General features: G+C 34.3%; 1 protein-coding gene across 5 annotated transcripts in view; it reads right to left on the bottom strand.

Annotated features, from left to right (window-relative positions):
• Window positions 1-20,313, bottom strand: part of LOC136348488 (agrin-like) — a 198,601-nt gene that overhangs the window by 156,768 nt on the left and 21,520 nt on the right. Inside the window, exon 1 of one of the 5 annotated variants that reach the window (XM_066299347.1) lies at window positions 1,640-1,649. The exons of the other annotated variants lie outside the window; for them this stretch is intronic. The gene's annotated coding sequence lies outside the window, so the exon portion shown is untranslated. Of the gene's footprint in view, window positions 1-1,639; window positions 1,650-20,313 lie in introns of those variants that run through there. 5 annotated transcript variants of the gene reach the window in all.

Here is a 20,313-nt window from a genome sequence, read left to right as displayed (position 1 = left end):
TCAAAACTAGGTAAGTAGCGTTTAATTACAAACTGTTGAAGCGGACGATATACAGAAGCTAAGTAGCTCAGACAGTTTAATGAAACAGCAGCATATCTTAAAGTACGTCTGAGAGATAGTTACTATCTAAAGTAAACGAGGGTATACGCCTGTTTTGCAAATCTGCGGATAATGTTCGAGATATAGGTACGTTAATTATTTAATTAAGAAGTTCGAGACATCAACGGTCGACAAAGAGATTTTTCACCTGAGAAATTTATATAACAAGAAATTCCTCCACACGCATAAATCCTAAGCGTCACTGTAAATTAGTACCTATTTCAAAGAAATTTATTAGAAGTAGTCCCACAGAAACGCCGCCTTACATTATAGTATAATTTAGTATCCTAAGTTTTATTGTGTATTTTGAGTCACTTAAATAAATTGGACATTGACCACGAATAAGAGCAGAGATGGTCACTTCAAAGGGATATTCATATAGATAAATTTCCCTGTATGTTATGTAAATAGGACTGCGCGGTAGGTCTCGAGTTATAGCCTAATGGGTGTACAATCAATTTCTCAAATAATTAAGGCTGATTTACGAAGTGATCAGTCGACAAAACCGCTGAGCAGAAGTTGCGTCGACAATCTGCAAATATAACCGGCCGGTGTTTGTTAAAATAACACGATGAATATTATATTATGCAAATTGGCCAAAACCACTCATCATCATTCACACCCAGTTTTAATAAATCCCTTTGTTTGTGAAATATTACTTATAGAACCAACTATGTTTACTTCATTTAAACATCAACTTCTGCCCAACTCTGAAGATCTCATGAAGCAGTTTGAAACAGTTTCAAAATCCCGAAATGTCTTCCTTATCAGTTAACAATACACAGTTTCCTTGCACTCCAACTTCAAACTGTTGGTATTAGCACTATACCAATACCAAAGCATTAATCAGCTCATATAAAGAGTTTTAGTTAGGAACAATTCCCGATATTAATTGCAAACCAATATTAAGTCCAGCATTACAGTTACAGAAACTATTTGACATTTCTCCTTATTCTGAAGCTGGCACGATTAACGAGGGATAAACCGCAGGGCTCAATTCTGCATGCCAATATTAAAGTATTGCTGTTTTAGTTTAATATACGGGGTCTAGCGATGAATCAGAATTGGCATTAAACATTTTAAAAAGAGAAAATGAATCGCCAAAAAACATGTCTTATCCCATAGGCCTTAAACACTAACTCGATCCTAAACCACCGTGAAGCCAACCCAGAATCTGCAATTTCTATATCAAAACGGCGCATATACGCATTGAAGTCCTACATCTCGCTCTGATGAAATGTTTAGTTTGCACGAATAAAAAGATGAATTGAGGCGGAAGACTAGGGCTAATGAAGAATAAGAGGGACGAAGGTATGGAGCTAAAAAAGCTGCGAAAGCTACGCAAAGTTTAAATAAATGTATGGGAATATTATCGGTTTTTCTTGTAAATTAGCTTGTATATTGACTTGCTGTGATGAAATATAGAAGTCTCATCATTTTTAGTAAAGAAATTAAAAAAAAAAAATCATTGCTTTAACATTAATGTCAATCACATTTCTCTGACACGACCAGAAAGTGTTTCCAAGGAACCTCCACTTACCCTTCACGGAAACCAGAACATCTGGGAAATGGTGAAAGTAGTCAGCTTTCACTATTCCTTCTCAGGGAGCGACTGTTTTAATTGAAGCAAGCACAGCTGCTTAGGTAGGTGTCTTTGACGTCATATACGCCTATGCCTCTCCCCTAGAACAATCCCCATGAGAATCTCAATAATCCTAGAAAACTTCACGGTTTACCCCCATAGCCGATTAATTTATAGTTACAACTTTACTAAGCTAACGGCTACTCGCTAATGCGTCGAACATGGAAGGTGAGATGTTATCTCCATTATTGATTTTATCGTTCTTGATTTTAACTTAACCGTGAATAATAGGATTTTCTGCCTAGTGCTTATATCCACGATATGTTAATTGTTTGCGCCATAAATTTGAGCCGTGTAATATCGTACTTTATATGTATGTACTAGAATATTTATCGATTTAATTAGAATTGAAACTGTGCTATTTACAAAAAACTTATATTTAGAAATTATCCATTTAGTGTTGAAACATTCACATTTATAGCTGCATAATCATTTATTCCATCAACTCGTGTGTCAATAACTAATTGAAAATGATATATCGTGCGTGGTATAGATATAAAATCATTTTCGAGATGATTTAACTTGTCAGCTCGTGTGGCCCAAAGAAAACGAAATGAATGAATAGGTTATTTTTAAATATACAGGACGTCCATTTAGCAGTCCCTCGGACTCCCATGAGTTTATTTGTAATTTCATGAAAAAATCAATTATGGGGATTTATATAAAGCTAATGAAGGTAAATTTTGAAGCTATTAGCAACCCTACAGGACGTTCAAAAAAAGCATCATTTTTTTGAACAATTATTTGCTATTTTTTAACGTGATAATATGACATTATGGTATGGCAAAATTAAGAAAATGAAATTTTCTTTCGATTTACGTCTTAAAAAATATACCATCCCATTTAAAAAAATCAAGAAAATCGAAGTTGAAAAGTGAAAATTAAAATTATTGTGAATACGCTGTATGTACTGTCTTTTTGACTAATTGAGTATTTGTGCTTCCTACGATGATCTTATATGAGAATCCATCCTCAAATTATCAATTTCTAACTTGAGCTAACTGCGATATTAATTTTTTATGAGGCGCTGCAAATGTCTAAAGTTTCCCTTTAAACGTTATAGTTTCGAGTCACTGCACTCCAGGGCAAAGAAAATTTAGGAATTAATACAGGTCCAAGAGAGGATTTTATCAAATGAAAAACATGCACGTGAACCCATTGAAAAAACACTTTAAGACGCCTTGTGTTTTTGAAATACCCTGTAGGGTTGTCACTAATATTAAAATTTGCCTTCATTGACCTCACATAGATTCCCTTAATTTTTTAAGTCATTTTTTTTATAAAATCACAAACGAACTTATAGAAGACATAACGGGTGTTAAAGGGACACCCTGTATTGCTTTAACCCTCGTTAAGCGAACTGAGCTCTAAAGGCCTTCACAACTGAAATGTTTTAATGTGATGAGGGTACTTCTTGAGTGTTTGCGTAATTTAATAACGCCTTCCATTCACATGCCTATAATATCTCCACGTAGCGAAAAAGACACTTTATCATACGGCTTGCACAGATATTTTTCCAATTCATTTAACCACCCCTTTCAGTGAATTCTCCAGGATAGTTTATGGATCAAGCTTTCCATAAATGCTGCTGGAATTCTATGAATAAAGCTAGGTGCGGCAACTCAACGTTCTATGTAAGGGACTAAAGAAAGCAAAAGTAAATGAAAATGCATTTAATGGCAACCGTTGGGCAATATATTACATAAAGGTATGTCCTATCGTTTATATTGGGGGTTGCAGTACATACAAGTATTCGAATGATTTATGAGTGTCCAATCACGATACGTGACAATGTTAGTAAAATTAAAACAAACATAACCAAGTCTGCATCATATTGCAATTAAGTACAGTTTCTTGTAAGGTCTTTTTAATATAGCTATATGATGACAGATTTGCGATTTGTCAGGCCATTATGCTCATATTAAATTATCGAGAGCAGTATCGGAGCTCTTAGCCTGATGGTAGTTGATTTAAAATGCTAACGAATGTGTTGTGATACATCGTTTCGATTTACATTGGTAACACTTTGGATTAGATGTTTGAATAATAGACTCTAGTGAATTTCTGCTTTCTCAAAGCTATAAGGTATATTTACAGATAATATAAAACACATACAATTAATATTATCGTGTCCTGTTATTAAAGTATTAGGATTTCTGTGTATTCTCTAAGTTTTGATTGTAGCAAGAGATCGGCAATGACCTTAATGTAGCATTAAATCTGTAATTATCAGAATAATTATTAAATTAACTTAAACGTTCGATTTGAAGGGGGAGTAGTCCTGGTCCAGGTACCACCGTTCAAGAGATATATTGCAGTGCCAAAAAATTGGAGGAAATACGAATCTTTTGGAGAACAATTTTTGTATAAATAATCGCAAACCCTTAAATTCTCCCATGAGTCAAGTTCGGTTAAGGTTTAATGTGGTATATAGTTGAGTTGAAGATTTCAATTAAATCGGGTTTAGATATATTCTATGGAAAACCTGGAAATAGGCCATCATGTATTAGAAGTTATTTTGGGTTCAAGTAATTGGTTTTGAGTGAGGGGTAATGCTACATTGGCATTAGTTCTACATCTATAAACAGAGAACCCTGGGAGCCCCATTTCTAGTTCTGTACTGACTGAGATTCATTTGAGTTTGGCGAACCCTTGGTGAATGATCAGATAAATACTGCAAAAAATTCATCTCCTAGTTTCTCTCGAGCACGTAACTTCGACATTCCTGTTTGGTACTTGCAACGCACAGTGAAATGAATCACCAGACATTAATGTAATAAAAAATCTTGGACCAAATTTGAAACAGAAATTAGAAAACACAAAATATACAACAAGAGGAATTAAAAAAGTGCTAATGGAAGAATGGGAAAATTACTGTCCCATTACACTCAAAATTAGTGGAAGATCAATTCCAAATCGTCAACGAGAAGTAATACTAAACAAAGATTTACCGACGAAGTACTAAATTACATATGTATATATATGTACATATCTTACTAAGATATAATGTACTCACTAATCATATGTACTATTTAAATTTAAAGGTTTATTTTCGCAGTCGAGTTGTTCATGTGCTTGTTTATTTATAAGAAAACTGTTTAGTTGTTTATTTAACACATTATTTATAATTATTTATAATGCAAATTTATGAATAAAATCTATCGACTTATGAGATGCATCATTTTCAGTTTGAGCCACTGTAGATGCTCTATGTGTTAGATCCAGAAGCAAATTTTGGCCCCAACGGAATTAAATATAGTAGCATAGATTAAAGGAGTTCACATCAAGAACCTCCATGATCTTTAGCTGTGCACCGTAGTTTCGAAGCGAACTTGCTACTGTCCTCACAAGCAGACAGTAATGAAATTTTCTCACATCCAGTACATGTTTAAATTTTTAGATCTTACTAATTTTTTATTAGTTTCACCACTAACCCACTTTCTGGAGAATATAGGAATTCTAAATATTTAAGAAATCCTCTATTACTTTATCAAGTGCTAAAGTTCTGTAAAAACGCCTACATCAATGAGAGAGACAAACATTTATTTAAGTACAGAGAAACAGGATCAGGAGATTTGAAATGTTAAGGGAAAGAGTGGTGCTACACATCCCGGTCATTCAGTCTTTTAAGGATAAAAATAGGAACGGTGGTATCATAGAAAAAATGAAATTATAAAGTATTAATCTCGATAAAATGGTTTTAGTTGTTGTAATTTTGATGGATAAGATATTGGAAATCGTATTGGTTGGCATTCGTAGTAATGTCATCAACTATTTGGGGTATTACTGGATGGGTTCTACCTTCTAGTAGAAATCACGGAGTGCCCAAGGGTGTAAATTTTAACCTCTAATATGCATTTTAAGGGTTAAGAACTCTTTTTCGTATCGATCAGTTCTCACAACAGCTTAAGAGACTTCAACCCTATTTACTGCCTGTTGAACAAAACCCCATTGTATGACGTTTTCCCTCTGATGTAGGTTTAGAAGTTCTCCCTTGCATATCAATTGACATACTAATTTAGGGGGAGTTTCGCCCCTCTAGTCCTGCGTTGGAATGCTGAACATTTGAGCATCAGTCAAATATTAGGAGGAGCTTTTATTCATTTCGTTATTTCCCCAATTTTTTTTGTTTATGATTTCCTCGCTTCGTCATTTTTCCGGAGAGAATGTACACCAATCGTAGGGTGTCTGGAGGATTCTGAGAAGTACGTATCTAATTACAGTGCTATATAAATTACATTTCATGGTCCGTCCTGGAATTCTATAAATATTTTAACACATGATAATAAATAAGTCTGCGTATAGAGCTGAAATGCCTAATGTGAGGCTGCGCGTAATCCTCAGTAAGTAATTTAGAGTAATCTAGTATAGAACATTAACTGTGATTTTGCCTTATGATTATTTTAATATGAATTCGTGCCTGATCCGCCTCTGGATATAGCATTGGGCCTGATTATCACTGATTGATGGCATTGTTACAACCGAAATAACTACTAAAATGCAAGTTTCATATATATTTCTGTCTTTTTTGGATATTTCCTCTTGTTCGTATTATTAATCGGTAACCTGTTACCTCACTCTGATACAGGTCCAAAGATTTTTGTAAGTTCAAGCCTGAGAGTGAATGACAGAATAACTTTATTGAAGTGTGGATGTTTCTGATTTTAAAAGACACACCTAAATATGTTTAAAATCCTAGATGAGGGTTAAGGGATGATTTTTGGTTTAATGGCTAATAAAAATCACAACTTACAACCAGCCATAAAAATTTACAGTCGGTTCGTTATAATTTATTGGATGTTAGAATTCGTTAAATTGCGTCCATCAAATCGACCTCTATAGGTTCTAAAATCAAGACAAAACCCTATAGCTAGATGACTAGAAGTAATATAAAACGTGTATCTCTTGGAAGCAAGAGGGCGATTTTAGATTAAAAGAATTCTTGATATTTGCACAATACAAATAATAAATCAAAATTTTAATAACCATTATATCGCGTATAAATTGTTGAAGATGACAAGTTTTTAAAAGGTGTCATGTGGACGTGTAACACATAAAAGATTAATTGTATTTCTTAGTTCGTCGAAAAATCGATATAAAATATAACAATGTTGGTTAACCCATAAACTGCAAACTGTCCCTGGCTGTTTGCAGAGCTGACAGGGCAGGAAGAGAAGGGTTTCTGGCCAAGTTTTCCCTTTAAAAAGTGGAAATAAATAGCTTTCCCTGGAGGGCTGAAAATAATATCATTTTGTGTTCACTAACTTTGTATATGTTATGGTGACTTCGGTGATTTTATATTAGCAAAATTGATGAGTACAAAATAATAACTTCGGTTAAGGGGGACATAAAATATAAACTAGGCTACCCCATAGGGTCACTTTTAATCCGTTTCTTTCTATAGCCCACCTCGTAATTTCCCATTCACAGCGGTGTTCGAGTGGACCCCTTATTTTTTATTGATATTTCGAGTCTCTCTCCTTCTTCCTACCTGTCCTAATTTACTTTTATCTTTAAACCTATTCTTACAATCATAAATTGCTTCGAACACTGGGCCCGGATTAAAATGCCAGAATTATATCTCGAACTAACATCATCCCTAGATTAAGGTATTTAGATTGCTCTGCGCTTAAGAGAACTTTTCATTTCAAGCAACCGAATAAACATCATTTATCTCGCTTTGCCGACATCAAAAGAATTGATTGTTTAAAGACTAACACTCATTATGACATTTGAGAATTTCCTTCTTGTTAAACATTACCATCGTTTCATTTTAAATTAGCTTCTTGTATGATTTCCAAAGTTTATTAACGTTTTATATCTCAGACATCAACACGGCTATTTAGCTGTAATTTATGTTTACCTTCATGATTAAAATATATCGATGTTTTTTTTTTACTTTCAGGCACTTGCAGTCTTATTAATAATAATAAACTTCGCATAATAACTTCATTTCGAATCTGGTCACAGCACTCGCGATAAAGAGTTAATTTGTAAGGCAGGAATTTATAGCAATAATCACTATAAAGTTGCTATAATACGTCACTTCGTTTTATAACGCCCTGTCTTATTAAAAGCTAAATTTAAGACCGTTACTTAAATAAATTACCCTCGAAATATAGTGTAGATTTAATCAAAATCATTACAGAAGACAATAAATAATTATTCCCTAACAGACGAATTTCAGTATTATAGTAACACCATTTTCCTTCTAACAGGATAGAGGTATTGAAGTAATGTCCGTCACTCTTGCTTTACTGTCAATAAAGATTCTCTAGTTGACAGTAACGACCTTGAAAATATTGGCCACTATTCTACAACCTAGAAAGATTTATTGATTCTTTGATATTCTCTGAAGCCATTAACCAAAAAGCCATATTGGCATATTTGCTGTAATTACATGTTCAGCAAACAGTAATTTTATGCATTAGCCATGATGTTCAGTCACTCTGACCACTGCCTGATATTGTGACATTTTAGTACAGTGGATTATTTGGTTATTCACAGACCCGTTATTATACTCTATTATAGTCATGGATATTACCAGTAAAGCATCTGGCTAATAAGGTGATTTTCAAGAATATGAAGAACTGCGTGAAGCATCTACTGTAGAATTATATTTGCATATGAAGTATTTTAATAACTGTGTGCAAGCCCGTGCAGTTAGAATTTAAAGGGTGATATTTAAATACACGAATCCCACGTACAATCCTTAAGTTAAGTAATACCAGAAGGAATTCGAGATAACCGTAAATTTTAGAGCTTTATTAACATTAATACGTATGTAAATATGTTTTCAGTTTTTATTGTGTCAGGCCAATTTCGAAAGGCACTCGCAGTTCGCGCGTAATTGAATATCACCAAAGGCTATGGGGTAATATAATACTTTAAAGGATTTCATGGTATATTCTCAGTCCTTGGAGGGTAATTTGAAAAACTCGGGCGAGATTCGCGGAATTTAGAATATTTCATGTAATCTAATAACGTTGAATCCAGTGTGACTTCTATGGAAACGACCACAAGTTGCTTAAGAAAAAAATATTCGAAAGCAATACTCATGTTTTCAAGAAAGTTGAAGACAATTATTATCAATCGATTAATTCCGTACATTCGTCAAGGTAGCTTGGTTCTGATATCCTCGAGGCACTCATGTTTAATGTTCGAAAAATAACAAAATATGATATTTTGAATACATATACCTCAACTAAGGTCCTAATCATTATTTCGGTGACACGTTCCAATATTGCGAAAATAAACAAAAGACCGATACTTAATTCAATTTAATTAAAAATAACACAAAAAAATATAATACAGGTTCAAAATCACAAACCCCAATCTGGTTACACAAATTTGTTCATTAAACCATTGAATCACGCACCCGTGGGAAAATGTGCGGATCTTACCGAACGAAAGGAGTGTCATCACTCTCCTTAACAGTTCCTGTTGTTGTTGGCTACAGGGGTTTGATACGTCAACGACTTGACGTACCCCCAGAGGAAAAAATCCAATGGCCTCAAATCGGGACTTCGTGCTGGTCACCTAATAAATCCGCCTCTTCCGATCCATTGCCCGCAAAAACGTTGATTCAGATGAAATTGCACAGGACGGACAAAATGTACAGGTGCACCGTAAACATTAAGATCCATTTTGAATAACCTTGGATTTAGGAATGCAATTGATAAATTTATATCAGGAGACAAAAAAGGTTTTTTTTTATGGTTTTTATTCTATTCTCTTAAATTGAATACCAAATCTTTTAAATAAAAATAACTCTAGAGCCAAAACGGCTTATTTGTGACTCAGGGTTTCTATTCAAAAATTGTTCACCATAATGTCCCTTATAATCTATTTAAGTTTGGCACAACTTTTGAAGCCAAGAATTGATATGATTAAAAATTTTTTTGCAACTAAAATGAGACTAGTCCAGATAAAAAAATTATAAAATTTCCCAGCAACCTGAATTACCTTGTTGAGAAAGTGTTCTAGTTTTCCTGGATCGATTCATGTTGGCCTGAACCATAAATATAACCTAACCAAAATTGAATTAACTGTTTTTTTGAACTTGTCCACTAACTCTCAACTAACCTGAATTAATTTGATCAGCAAATTTCCTAATTTATATCCAACCTCGATGAAAATTTATATTGACTAAACTAGCGAAATTTCTAGTTTTTCAACTGACTCAACTTGACTTGAACATGATCAATTGATATTTTTGATGTCAAATCGCTTTTGCTCATCAGATATTTGAGATGAAATGAATTTGGCCTACTATGGCCAAAACTGCCCTCTAGGAAGCACAATTTACCTACATAATTGAAACCAGTTTTGTATATTGACCAGCAATATAAACATATATCAAAGTGAACTTTTACGATCTAGTTTAAGCTGAGCATATATTTAGAATGCAAAAGCATTTGCATTGGAAGCTTATACTTTATTAATGCTATAATGAATAATCTGCTTATTTTATGCAGTAATCGTATTAAAAAAACGAGATTAAATAGTTATACACGCAGGATAATATTATTATAACACCAGAACTGGCGTGCAATTTCCGCTATTACCCTTCTCTCAACTACAGTTTGTTATTTTGGTTCGTTCTGGCATTCTTGAGAAGTATGGTATCTCATGGTAATTACTCTTCAGCCTCCAGCTACAAATAAACGAGAAGTGTCTTATTGAATATTTATATTGATGAGGTTATCAAAAGGCATCACGACGAGGAATATGTGTGTGAAGATCTGAAATAAAAGACTAATGACGGGGAAGGGCAATAAAAATTAGCCAAACATGAGTTGAGATGAATAAATCCTTATAATTATTCTGTTGCCACATGCCTAGCGGTCTTGAGGCCAACAAGTTAGATACTTAATCTAAAATACCAGTATCATATTTCTACTGCGTCGGTAGCATTTTCTAGTATCAGGGACATAAATTTTATCCATAAGACCATAAAACACTCAAACATGCAGAAGTCAAAAGTTATATAGCATTTTTTAAGTAGGTTCCACCAGAACAACCGTTGATTCATCAGCTTTCATAAAATAATGCAGACTCTTAAGTCATTTCGTAGAAGTCGAAGCTATGTGAGTTGAAAATTTAGAGGAACTATTTAGCATTGGCGTAGAACATGGGGCCTCAGGCTGTTGATATACGAGATTGTTCATTGAAAATATTTTTGCAAATAAATCAGCTTACGAATTTTCTTGGTGCTCAGAGAAATTTCCAAATCGTTAAAACTACAGTTAAAATTTAAAAATTTCCACCTGAATGCCTAAAATCAATTTGAATAACTAATATCCTTAAGGTTAATTTACCATGGCCGTTCGAAGTTATTAAGAACAAAAATAGAAATTATGAAAATATGTTCATCTTAATGACGGTGCCTCAAGTATCGTTACACAATATTTAGAAATAGCATAAAAACTAAAAGCAAATATCCCGGGGTAATATCAATAAGATTATTCAAATAAAAGGCTTGAAAAGTTCATGTTGATTATGTACTTACAATTGAATCATACCAAATTTGCTTTCGTTTCAGAAGCCGGTTATGGACCAGTTTCTAGTTGAACCATACATTAGCTTTCAATTAAAGGCGGAAATAAACTGCCTTTAATTAATAAATTAGAAAGTGCTTATTTGAATAAATTTAAACTTTTATGATTCCCAAAACAACAGCATAATATTCCCTTCCATTAACTCAACGCCATAATAAGATGCCATTTTCGTGACACCCATATGCGTGGTTCTTTAAAAAAATTCTAAATTTTGGAAGTTTTTCATATTTGAATCGTTTTTACTGGAAAATTCATATTTTCTGCAACAAGTTTTGCACATTTATTGAAAGTTTTGGAAACGTTTCTTCATTGAGTTTAATTCATGTAAAGCTACAAAAGCCCTTTTCCAAATTCGAACGGACATTAAACTTGGGATTTGTCACAGAAATATTTGAAATTTCGTGATACTCGCCAGTTAATGCCGTATTTTTGCTTATGTTGCATGAATCAGTTGCTGCAAAAGCCCCGCTGTCACCGGTATTCGCTAAAGACGAGGTGAATAAAACAGTTTTAAAACAAAAAGTTGACAACACACCTTAATTACCTTAATTATTTATACTCGTTTTTGTTCGGGTTCGCGTTTTATCTTCAAATTCATTTCACACTTTCCGTCGAAACCGATAGATTGGCCCTCTGATAGGATATGTTGTTTATTAAAGCATATTGGCGACCAATTAAGGTAACGTAGGTGGGAACTGTATGTTTAATCCTTGCCGTTTCATTAAAAAGGCAAAAGAGATAATTGGCCTTATCGGGTTATACAATCTGCATTTTGTTGCGACAATAAAACACCCAAAATGGTCAAGTTGCGTTACACTAAAGCCAGCAGATTCAAATGGAGATAAGGACCCGTATGCCTTTAACATCGCAGGGCGATAATTAATGGCAAAAATCGGGGACTATAACAATCAATGTATTTAATTTGAGCCGCTTTGTATATGACCGGTTTAACATAATACAAGCCATAAAATGCTACAAAGCCTGCATGGGTCGCGACGTTGGAGGTGCCATATCTGGTTTAAAAAATAATTATCTTGCCACCCCCGTAATGTGAATTTTGAAGAGGTGCAAGATATATACAATGGATATCTATAATGACGTCGAGATATCTGCACCTTGATAAATTACAGGATTTTTTATCTTGTTTTCTCGCAGACATACGCGACATTGATATTCTTTTGTGCCATTTTGGCCTTGCCAACTCGTTTGTAGAGGGCGGAGATACGCGTAGGCGAATGTGTATAAACAAAAAACTGTTACCGACACCATTACTTTAATGCGACAGGATTTATCGCCCTATTATCATATAATATAAATTGGCTCAACAAAAAATTAACCATATACTTAAAGTAGCCAAGTCTGATTGGTACTGAGGAATCGTCCGCGACCAACCAGAGGCCTGCGGTGCTTGCCATTTTGACTCATTATTGTTATGATGAAATTAAGATAACTATGCGGGTATGCACTTGCACGGTTGAAATAGGTAATTTCAGAAAAAAGCTGTTTCAGCTGACTGTTGATGCGTTGAACTGTATGGAAACTAAACGTCCTTCAATATACAAATTTCGTCAAACATCGTTAAATCTTACCACATCGCCTCGATGTATGTTCTCATCCTATGAGTAACCGGATTACGTCCACCCACTGGAAGCTACATAACAACTTAAGTTTTAATTATTAAAACTGGCTTAATCTCAAAGTATAATTTTTTGAGAAATTGCGACATGGAGACAAAGTCATTACATGATTAAAGGTTATAAAGAGTTTATATTGAAAATACGCATAAGGGATTTTTTCAGACTTTGGTCGAAAACTTCAGCCTGATTAATTGCGGTCGCTTCACAGATCTGGCGATAACGTGGCTTTAGCTTCTTAACTGACATATTTTTCCTACGCATTCCCTTTGGTACCTGACAACATATTAATAGCTGCCTTAATGAGTTAATTTATCCCAGGACCGTAGCCAGGGGGGTCGCACAAAGAAATTCCTTTTATTAAATCTGTTTAACGCGGCACTTGTTATTAGTTACTTCGTTAATTAGATTTTGAAGGCTGTGCCGTACGTATTTTCACGGCAAAGTACTAAGAAAGTATTTTACTGCCAAACAACGGATTCCTTTTAAAATAGAGGTATAATCTTTGTCAGATTTTATAGTTACAATGCAGCGTGAGCTTGTGCAAATGCATTCTTTACAGCTCCATTGTACCTTTTATTAATATGCAAACATATAAAGCCGCTTTGCTCAAACTGGAACTCTATTAAAAACGAATATATCCTGTTCATTTCACCTACCTCTTACTTAGCATTTTAGCGTCAATCAGAAAGAATGAGCCACTGAAAACACCGATCGATCAGGGCATCAATGAAGAAAGGCTGCAAATTAGTTGGTGAGTGGAGAGCCGAAGCCGTTATTAGGTAAATATAGCACGATATCTCTCATTTGGATTCGTGCTTTTTACCGAAGAACAGCACGTCAGGTATTTCAAAAAACTTCCAGAGGAAAGGAAGTACGAGGATAGTCCCAGAAGTACCCGACCTGATATGTAGATAGCTATCTTTTTATTTAAAAAGTGCCTATATTACAAGGACTTAACCTTAAAAAAGTTACGTCTAAAGTTTGAGGGGGATTCATTGATTTCGCCTTGTTTTGGAGTCGTTTTTGGTGAACTTTTTTCAAGATTTTGTAAATATGAAAAAAATAGGTCATCGATACGTGATTCATTACTTTCATTCAAAAGATCTTGGTCCATCCAACATCAAAGCGGAGCTAGATTCTACTCTGGGGGATCTGGTCCTTTATTAATAACTGTAAAATGTTGGGTGGCAGAGCTTAAACACGGTCGTAAGTGCTGCCAAAACGAATTCCGCAGTGCTTGACCCGATAACAATCCAAATTTGACCACTCTAGAAATTGTGGTAAAAACCCACAAAAATGTATTGGAAAAAAGGCTTTCCAAAAAGTACTGTACATCGTATTTTGACCGAACAATTAGATATGAGAAAGCTGTGCGCGAGATGAGTGCCACGATTACGCACAATTGTACAAAAACAGCGCCGCGAGGATGTTTTTCGAGACTGATAAAGTTTCGCGGTAGTAAAGCCGAGTTTTTATGTCGATTCATAGCCATAGATAAAACATGCGTGCATACTTTCACACCTAAGACGAAAGAGAAGGCCAAACAATGAAGTTAAAGCGGAGGATCGGCTCCAAAGAAGGCAAAAACCATTCCACCTGCAAAAAAGGTGACGGTATCAATTTTTTTAAGATGCACCGGGAATAATATTTATTAACTATCTCCCTAAATGGCAAACAATAAACGAATAATATTAGAAATTTTATTGTAGCGTATGAGCAAAGAAATTAGAAAAAAAACTACATTTTTGGAGAAAAAGAAAGTCTTGTTTCATCAAGACAACGGACCAGTCCACGCTTTCGTCGTCGCGACGGCCAAAATCAATCAACTTAGTTTCGAACTTTTTCTCGGACCCCCTATTCGGTCGACTTAGTGCCCTCAGATTATTTTCTATTTCCAGACTTGAAAAAATGGTTCGGTGAAAAAGATTTACGAACAATAAAGAGGTGGAGTCCGAGGTTTGTGCTTATTTTGAAACATTCAAAGCTTCTTACCACTCATATAAACATGGTATAGAAGATCGCTCGAAAGAGTGTGTCAATTTCAAAGGAGACTATGTTGAGAAGTAATGTAATATTTTCCAATTTTTGTCCCTTCATTGTTAGGTGGAATTCCCCTAGGAGCATTTTCGTAGGTATTCACTTTTCTGAGTTTTAAACTGTGATTGTGAAACTCGAGTTTCTTTATCACGTTGCTTGAACATAAAATAATCATCTCAACTAGAAAAAAATTAAGTCGACCTTCAAGTTTCCACTTACATCTGTAATATACTGCGTGACATAAAAGAAGAGAACACCCCGTAAAAATGATTTTATTGAAATAATTTTTAGTATGCATATTTCTTACGAAAAAATAACTTCATAAAAAAATTGAACAAATTTTATTGTTAAAAATTAAAAAAAAAAAAAGTTGGTCCTTCGCGGTATCTTATGTATTCCTGTACACGTCTAGGCATGGATTTAATGAGGCAATTGATGTCCTCTTGGGAGATTTTATTACAAGCTAACTGGACAGCATGACATAGTGCCGCTAGGGTTTCTAGAGGATGGGGTAAATTATATAACCTTCTGCTTATAATATACCATACATGTTCAACCGGTGAGAGGTCTGGAGATTGAAGTGACCAAGGTAGAAAATTGATTGCATTTTGTTGAAAAAAGTCTATAGTCATTCTAGCCACATGTGGCCGTGCATTATCTTGCTGGAAACCTGGATTAACAAGAGTTTTTAGATAAGGCACTAGATGATGTTCTAAGACTTCTTGGATGTATCGTTGGTCTGTCATACTACCTCTAATTAAAAGTTAACGTGAGCTGTTACAATATCCAAAAAGCATCCCAAACCATTACGCCAACATTCTGATGAACATGTCTCTGTATTGTAAACTCAGAATCCTGTCTTTTAACCCGTTTTCTTCTTACTTTTACTCCACCACCATGCATGCTCACATAGTATCTTGATTCGTCACTAAACACGATATTGTCCCATTCCAGATTACAATGTAGCCGTTCTTTGCATCATTGTAATGGATTTTGACGATGATTTAAGGTGAGAGGTAACATAAGATGGAGACGGTTGGAGACTACTCCAAAACTTCTTATCTGACGATAACTGGTTCGAATCCCAATAGACCTTCTATATTCCGCAAATCACTAATCTGCCAGCGTCCTCGACGAGACGAACTTATGGCAATCTTGAAATTCTCTACTTCTTCGGGATCGTCCAATCCCTCTCCTTCTGCCTATTTGCTCTTATTGGAACTTGGCCTGACAACGTCTCACTATAGTGTTTACAATACGGTTCAATCTAGTGGCTATTTCCCTAAATGACCGACTAGCTTCTCGTAGACTCACTATTTAACCTCTCTCAAACTCGCTTAATTCATGAAAATTTCGCTATATTCTACGTTAAGATATATTTGAATAATCTAAAAACAATTGTTAGGCATACTACACCAATAAATGATATTTTGCAATCATATTGTTGATATTTCATTGCAATTTTAATAGTACAAAAAATAAAAAATTCCTGGTAACTCGTAAATACTTTGATAAATACGGCTGAAAATTAAAAGTTTTTTGTATTCCCATATACAAGCATACATACCAAAAATTATTTAAATAATACCGTTCTTACAGGGTGTTGCCTTTCCTATGTAACCCAGTATATTTCCTGAGATTTCTCTTCCAAATACGTTACAATTTCGTTGAAAGCTTTTCTGCCTTTCCCCAGAAAATTTAATCAAACCTTAAAAATCGTATCGAATTGTGACATATTGACGAAATTGAAAAATTTTAAACATGATTAGTTCCTTGAGGAAAGTGCCAAAATTTCATTGACACCTCAAGAAAATGCCTCCTAATACTTCAGAAACTGCATCCAAGTACTAAAAATATTACTCAGATAAGTCAAAACGCTTCCAAAATAGTGCCAATTCACAGTTTAGACGGTCGAAGACTCGTCAAAACGTCTCGGAATTCCAATGGAATTTGCAAAAAAAATTACCCTCAAAAATTACATTAAAATTTCAAGTCTCCTACAGCATGTAAAAATAACTTTAAATCATTACAGCTCAATCTGAATGTCCAGAATCGCTTGACGTGGCAAAATCGATCAAATGAGTTCAAAATCTCATGCTTAAAACTACGATTAGAACTTTGGGCCGATGTAAATTCTGTTTTACGTTTGAGCTGTGAAAATCAAAGTATCATTAATCTCAGCTATTTTTATCATATTGTCAATTTGAAAATCCTTCGGATATATGTGTAGACTAAACATACATATATGTATTTTGTGTTTTGTCTATTGAGGTTTCAGATTTATTAGAAGACACTTCCGTAACTGTAGTTTTTGATTTGATTGAGTAGTTTCTTGATCTGTTCCCAGCTAGAATTAGCCACTTAAAGGAAAAATAAAAGAAGTTGAACGAATAGGATTTTCCCTTAAAAGTAGTTCCATATAGGCAGCAATTTTATATCGAATATGTCTGGGATTTAAGTACTCCGGGGGAACAGATGGCAAACAAATAATCGCCTTGGAATTATTCTAATTATTAACATACTTTGCCAATAATAAAAGCGTTTTGCGGAAATTCGGGCATGCAAATCACCATCGCTGAAGAAATTACTAGTCTGGTGTTCTTGCCTGCGGCACAACCTTTCTGCACGAATAAAAATGGCGGTAATTTTGCATTCATTATTTAAAAACGCCAGCTTGAATTGCCTCCGATTCTGCGGACAATTTGCCGTTATTTATCATTACTATTATATTCTCGAAACCCACCACCTCTCACTATGTCAAAAGATGAACCTATGTGGGCTTTAACATAATAGGTTTAAATACAAAGGCAACGTAAGTTTGCAATCCCACCATTTCAAGTCATGTAATTAACAACATGTATATATTAGAATTTACAATATATTGAAAACTTGCGAGGCGAATATTTATTGAACATTATGCGGAAAGAGTGAAGGAACGAGGCTCAATAATGATCATGAACAAAAAATTGCAGCATTTTCTATAAAAGCAAGACATTGGATCCATAATTGAGTTAAACAAGCCCTTTGGGGATGAGCATTATTTGCCCCAGAATATATAGTCGGATTATACAATCTATTTTGCAAGGTGCGTACGTTTTTCCCTACAGGGACTACGCTCATTACGTATTCACAACAGTCGTGATATTTTGCACGTCCAAATCTCTTTAAACCTCTAATAAATAACGACCCTGTGACGCTAATATAAATTAATCCGGCGATATTATGGCGGTATAGAACAAAGTTTATTTTACCCCATAATACAAACAAAATTTAGAATGTCCAATTGAAATAAAAGAAATTTTAAAGTGTTAAACAAACCTAAGTTTATCTTGTGTCCATATATTTCGGACGTTACAAAGTTTTTCATAACATGCATTCAATTGCAATTATCGGGAAATAGAGCGTCGAAGATGAAGAAAGCAATGTATTAAAAAAAAAATCATACATGAAATTAAACCGAAAGAGTAAAAAAATCCTTTAAATTTTAAAGTTACAAACCTTACTAAAAATTAGCAAAATTATAAATTATAAATACAAAATTTTTTTTTTCTCACTGTATATCAAATTTGACACACTATATATGCCAACTCACTTTCAGTTGTTAATTTTCCTTTTAGCATACGGAAATAGCATATATGTAAAATAGATATACTCTTAATACCATCTACCTGAGTTGTTTTTCTTACAATTTTTTTGATCATAATGCTGAGTCACGAACTTGGGATACTTTTTATTTTCAACCACATTTGAAAAAAGATATATTTTACATTATTTTAGTAAAATTAAAATTAATGCCACGTCATTAAAAAATGTTTCTACATGAAAATATTGCAACAATACAAAAACAAATCAACATGCTTTGCAGCTTCCCCCAATGGCTACAAAAAATTGCAAAGCCATATGTTAGGTATTATCATCAAATAGCAAATTATGTTACCACGAGTAAAAGTGGAATTTTTTATGCTGAGCCCAGTGATTAAAGGCCGAAGCGAAGCTGAGGCCAGCAATCGGGCGAAGCACGACAAAGAGCTTTCACTCTTTCAATCTGAATTATTTGTTCCCATTACCAATGCAATTATTATAATCATTTTTTTATTATATTTCTCGTTACAAAAAATGCCATGTTATTCGCTGTGATATTTAATAGAAGTTTCAAATTTTGCTTCTCGAGATCAATGTTGGACGATGAAGCCTCGACATATACGAAGATTGGAGGGATTCCCTTGCTAGCACCCATTTATTTTTTTTGTAATATTTTTTATTTTATATAATAATCTCGTAACTCGTCAGTTCAATGAATTTGGATATATCACAGTTTCACAAAGGTGTAATTGTCACACGAACGTCTTCGCGATATGATATCACAAGTCATGTCGCAAAGGCGATATGACAACAATATATAGCTCGGCATTGCACTACCACAAAACCACTGACAGAATCATAAAGTTACGTTTACTCCAACATCTAAAAATACAGAACACGCACTTTATGTGCGTGTTCTGGGGTAAATAATGTTGTGCTTTAATGCCACTTATAACGAAAACTAATTTTTATTATATCAAAGGATGAAGCCAGGGAAGTTCCTTTGATGCTATTTGGCTTATAAATGCGTGCGGTTATTGATACCCATCAATTGGGTCTTTATGTAGGCGGACAGTTTACATTCCTTAACACGTTCGGGATTTTGTTCAGTGGTGGTACCTGCCAATAAATATTTTTTCTGGGTACGAAGAAGATGTAACCTCCCTCAGGGTGCGGCGATGTGTCTTTCGCGATGTATTAAAAATGTATAATTTTTGCAGGAATTAATCTCCTGCCTCATACTTATTAAAAATAAATTATTTAAAAAGGGTATTAAATTTCCTTTTATGGGAAAGCGTTGAAGGGCCTGAGGCTCGAAAATAATGAAGTTGAAATACTGGGCTGAATAACGAAGTGTGTCGAAAGTGGTTTGCAAGAATTTTTAGATATATTTATTAGGATGCTGATACTGAAAATGAAACCAATGGAAGTGGGATAAAGCTTTGAGATGAGTTCTAACTTAATCTGAATGTTCAAACTTTTTTACGATTCTTACTCAATACAAGCATATATTCTCAGTGACCACAGTTATATCCGCTATAACATCCTTGGCCTACGTATAATCATTATTTGGTAATCTTTACGACTCGAAGTAAATAAGAACCATTTCCATGTACTTTTATCTGCATTCCTAATATTGGAAACGAAAGATTTACAATATAAACCTTTTTTAGGTGCGTTGGGTTTAAAGAATATGTATATACAAAACCACTCCCAGACAACTGACAACTTTTCTTAACATAAGGTTCCATGTTTA

Source organism: Euwallacea fornicatus, chromosome 33 (assembly GCF_040115645.1).
Source record: "Euwallacea fornicatus isolate EFF26 chromosome 33, ASM4011564v1, whole genome shotgun sequence".
NCBI lineage: Eukaryota > Metazoa > Arthropoda > Insecta > Coleoptera > Curculionidae > Euwallacea > Euwallacea fornicatus.
The sequence above is the reverse complement of the archived record's forward strand: the minus strand, read 5'-3'. Positions and strand labels throughout refer to the sequence as shown.